This window comes from Molossus molossus, unplaced genomic scaffold (assembly GCF_014108415.1).
Source record: "Molossus molossus isolate mMolMol1 unplaced genomic scaffold, mMolMol1.p scaffold_m16_p_6, whole genome shotgun sequence".
Lineage (NCBI taxonomy): Eukaryota > Metazoa > Chordata > Mammalia > Chiroptera > Molossidae > Molossus > Molossus molossus.
The window spans coordinates 62,369,767-62,375,190 of record NW_023425399.1 but is presented as its reverse complement, the minus strand read 5'-3'; positions in this window follow the sequence as shown (position 1 = coordinate 62,375,190).

The following is a 5,424-nucleotide window of genomic DNA, read 5'->3' as shown; positions in this document are numbered from 1 at the left end:
TCCTGGATCTTTTATGGGTGAGTTTACTAGGATTTGCCATCTCGAATTCAGAAAGCTCACTGCTCCAGGGAGAGACATTTTTCAGTGGGATCTTTGATTTTCCAACGCTGGTGTTCAGCTTCTTTTATTTGTCTTGGTGACACCCCCTCTCCACCCTGGGACCTGTCACTGAGGAGTCATTAGGTCAGTCATTTTTTCAAGGGTGATGGGGTCCTGAGCAGAAGCTTCCTGTTTCTACCACTCCTGACCCTCTCTGCTGGGCTCACTGACACTGTGATGTCTGTGTTCTGCAGGTGTCTGGTCCTCTGGCTCCTTCTGGAAGCAGCCAGAACCTTCATCAGGAACCTCGCTAATAAAAAAGCTCACATTATTTCATCATCCTCTGGGATAGAAGTGACTAATAACCAGGAAGCACCACAAACTGTGCATCTGAGCAAGTGCATTGGAAGTGGTAGCAAGATGTACCTTATTTAAATGCAAATTTGGGGAAATATCTAGCTCCAGTTCAGTAAAGTCTTGATTCTTAAAATGACATGTATATATCTATTAGGACAATGAGGTTGAAATTTTAGCTAGGGAAATCTAAGGGACTTCTCCTTAACTGTGGCCCACTGGGATTTAAATGCAAGAAGAGTTGAATTGAAGTGAAATACTTGAGATTAACAGGCGTTTGCAGTCTTGGAGCTAAACAGCATGAGTTAAAACTCTGGCTCTGCACCTGATTAGTTGTGTGACTAGTGTGAGGCACCTTTCTGTGCCCCTGTTTCCTCATCTGTAAGGGTTATGAAGATGAAAGGAAGTTAAATATGTAAACATGCAAAGCATTCAGAACTTTGCTTGGTACAAGGCAAATGTATTGTAAGTATTAGATGTGATTGTGGAGTCCTAACAGAGTTTTCATACTGACCAGATGCTGCTGATCCCCTGAGCCAATTCTCTCCATTGGAATAATCTTCTCCATTGGAACAAACCACGATTAGGTAGACCCTGGGATTAACCTCATCTGAGGGGCCTTCCTTTGGTATTTGCCCCATGGCCCAGCCCTCCTTCTGCAGTCTCTGTCTCTGTCTCTCTCTGTCTCTCTGTCTCTCTCTCTCTCTCTCTGGGCTTTTGGAACTGACTAGTAAATTGTCTACACCAGGTGAGGTTACGGTCTTCTTTCTCATGTACCAGGATTGCTATTCCAGATGGATAAACCTTTTGTTATACAGATTTTTTTAGTACTCAGTTTTTAAAAAATTATGTAAATAGCTTTATTGGCTCAAGATCAGCAAAAGAAAAAAGCTCTGCCTTTCAACAAAGCAATAAAAAATGCTGAATATGTCTTCCCCCCTGAAGACTTATTTATGGTTTTCTTTTTGGAATTCTTTCCTTTGGTGGTTAAGACATGCATAATGTCTTTGAAGTGGGCTAGACATGTTTTCTGCATGTGTGAGCAGCTGTTTGCCTCTCTGTAGTGCTGGTTCAGATAAATCATTTATCCTTATGATTTCTAGACATTGATAGAGGGGTCTCACATAGGACTTTGCACATAATTTGGTCACAGTGGACAGACAAATAAGGGGATTTCAGAGATGGATCCTCAAGCCCACTGAGAGCAGCGGTATTCTCTTGCTGCTTGCAGGCAGTGTTTTTGTCAAGCCTCTGTAACCATAGGGGTGTAGTTGCCCTGGGACAGCAGGCTCGGGATCGGCACTCGTGTTCCTACATTGCTTCTGTGTCAGACCCTGCTTTGTACCAGTTACATCTATGAGGAAGCCAAGCTGACAGTGCAAAAGAGCATGCAAACACGACTGTGAAGCCTTTCCCGTGAACTTTAAGTTCTAGCACACTCCTCTGTGATTATGTTTTCATTGTGATTATGAGTTAACGCCAACTGCAATGTAACAATGATTATTCCAGTCTCCACTTTCTTCTCAGAGCAAGATCTATGATTCTATAACAACAAAATTTCTGAAAAGAAATAAATGAATTTACAGTGGTATCAAAAATAATGAAGTACTTAGGAATGAATTTAACTAAGTAGGTAAAAGATCTCTGAAAACCAGAAGACATTGGTGAAATAACTCAAATAAGACATAAATAAATGGAAAAGTATCCTATGTTCAAGCATTGGAAGAATTTATATTGTTAAAATATTAATACTATTGAAAGCCACCTATAGATTCAATGCAATCCTTATCAAGATTCCAGTGGCAAAAAAGTCTCCTAAAATTTATGTGAAACCACAAAATAACCCAGATAGCCAAGAAATCCCGAGAAAGAAGAACAAAGCAGGCGACATCACACTTCCTGATGTCAAGCTATAATATAGAATATCAAAACAGTATGGTATAGGCATAAAAATAGACCAATAGAGCAACAGAACTGAGGTCACAGACATAAACCCAAGCATATATGATCAACTAATATTTGACAAGGGAGCCAAGAATAGTCAATGGAGAAAGGCCAGTCTCTTCAATAAATGCGTGATAATTGGACATTCACATGTAAAAGAATAAAACTGGACTTCTATCTTACACCACTCACAAAAATTAACTCAAGATGGATTAAAGACTTAAATAGAGACCTGAAACATGAAACTCCTAGGAGAAAACAGAAACAAAGCTCCTTAACATGGGTCTTGGTAATGATTTTTAGCATATGACACAAAAGCACAAGCACAAAACCTTCCTCCCCCTGCTTGTGCAGTGGCCTCCGGCCCTCATCTCCACTGGCTGCTCCCAGTCTCTTGACTGCGCTGCGGGCTGTCTGCGGCGCCGTGCGCAGCGTGGCCAGCTGGGCGGAAGGCTACTGGACACTGGAAATGTGGCGTGCACTAGGCAACCGACGTGTTCATTTAATATTACTCTAAGTTTAAATTTAAAAGTAGATACATGATTGGAAAACTTTTGAGTATGGTTAGAACAACTTGCGTCTGTGAATCAGTTGTTCAATTATGAGTTTTATGAAATCTAAATATCGAGGAAGCATTTCTGAAGAAAATTAAGCATCCACATTGAGATGAGCTTTAAGTAAAAGACAGACCAGGTTTCTGAGATGTGGTTTGAAAAAAAAACAACACACACACACACACACACACATAAAACAAAGCAAAACAAAATCTCTCAATTTTTTTATGTTGATTACATATTGAAGTCATAATATTTTAGCTACGTGGGGTTAAACACAATATATTATTAAAATTGATTTTACCTGTATTGATTTTCTTTTTAAGGTGGGACTGGAACACCCGTGGCTTGCTTTTCACTTTGACTGGGTAGCCCTGCTGCGGACCACCTGCTCCTGGAAGTTCTCTCCCTGGGTTTCTGAGCTGGAGCCTCTGTCCTTGCTCCCTCGGGTGTGTCCCCATCTTTTCTGGGCTGGTTGCCTCCGCAGCCACTCCTCCACGTTGGTGCTTCGCGGAGTTCCTCCTCTGTCCTGTTCTCGTCGCACAACACATTCCTGTTGACTGATTCCTCCATCACGTTTGCTCACATGTGTACATCCTCTAATGGCTGCCCGCGTCTCTCTTCACGCACAATTCCAGCAGAACCTCCTCTGACATGTCGAACCCGGCCTTCCCTTAGTGCATCCCGCCCTCCTGCCTCTGAATTATGGTTCCCTTCCTGGCTTTCCTCTCCGTTACTTGTGCCATTATCATTTGCACCAAAATCAGGGTCAACCAGAGTCCTTCCTCTCCCTCATGCCCAGGCCTATCAGATACTGAATCCCACAACTTCTCTTTGTAAATGAGCTTCCAACTGCATCTCCCATCTGCTCCAGGCCTGCCCGAGCCTCAGCCTCCCCGTTTCCAGTCCCTCCACTGTCTGTTTCCAAATTCTCTAGTCTCAGCCCAGGCAGAGTGAGGTATCTAAAACGCAGCCTGACAGCCCTCCCCACTTAACACCACCCACTGGTGTTGATTTATTAGAAAAACTGTTAACTGCTTTTTTTTTGGACCATGCCAATTTATTATTGAGGTATAATTGATATATAACATTATATTACTTTCAGGTGTACAACATAATGATTTGATATAAGTATAAATTGCAAAATGACCATCACAATATGTATGGTTAACATCCTTCACAACACATAGATACACATTTTTTTTTTCTTGTAATAAGAATTTTGATCCCACTGTAGACTCTCCCCTACTTAAAACTTTTGTCATAGCTACTTATCTCACTGTCTGATAACTTCTGGTTACTTTACTACACCAATGATTAGACCATATTTTTCTTAGGGTAGAGGCTGAATTTTATATTTATTTTTCAGGGTCTGGCACAGAGTCTATAATAGAGGAGGTGTTCAAAATTTGTTGAATTAAGCCCTGGCTGGTTTGGCTCAGCGGTTAGAGCTTTGGCTCACGGACCAGTGAGTCACTTGTTTGATTCTGGTCAAGGGCATGTACCTTGGTTGCAGTTTGTCCCTGGCCCTGGTCAGGTCATGCGGGAGGCAACCAGTCGATGTGGCTCTATCACATTGATGTTTCTCTCTGTCTCTCTCCCTCCTTCCCACTATATCTGATGATAAATAGAAAAGCATCCTCAGGTGAGGAATAATAAAAAAATTTTTTTGTTGAATTAGTAAATCAGTGGAATTCCTCAATTCACCAGAATATCCTCTGGCAGGAATTCCTTTGTCAAAACCAAAAAACAAAAACAAAACAAAAATGGTAAGATGACAAATTCATAGTAGGGATATTTTAAATAATCTTGTAAAGCACATTTGAAGGTTGCTAGAGATCCAGCCAATAATATACATCTACCTAGATTCTGTTTTTATCCTATTGAAAAGGAATTATTGCATACGGAATGTGAATTTGAAGCCCTTTAAGATCTTTAAAAATGTTTTTAATTGAATTTATTGGGGTAATATTGGTTAATGAAATTATATAGGTTTCATGTGTACAATTCTATAATATATCGTCTGTATATTGTATTTCATGTTCACCACCCAAAGTCAAGTCTTGTTCCATCACCATTTATTCCCCTTTTACACTCTTCAACCTCCTTTCCCTCTGGTAATCATCATACTGCTGTCTGTATCTATGAGGATTTTTTTTTTTGTGCTTAATCCCTTCACCTTTTTCATCCAGCTCCCAATACCCAAAACCTGCTCCCTGCCTCTCTGTCATCTTACCACTTGTTTTTCTCTGCATCTAGAATCTGTTTCTATTGTGTTTATTTTGTTCATTAGATTCCACATATAAGTGAAATTATATATTTGTCTTTCTCTGACTGGTTTATTTTACTTAGCATAATACCCTTCAGGTCTATCCATCCTTTCAAAAGGTTAGATTTCATTCTTTTAAGAGCCCTTCAAGATCTTGAATCAACAATGAAAAATTTATTTAGTTGATTCATTACTATTTTTTTACTTATCATGTGCTAGGCCTGTGCTACAAAGTAAAGCAAAAAAAATGGACCAATATATTTT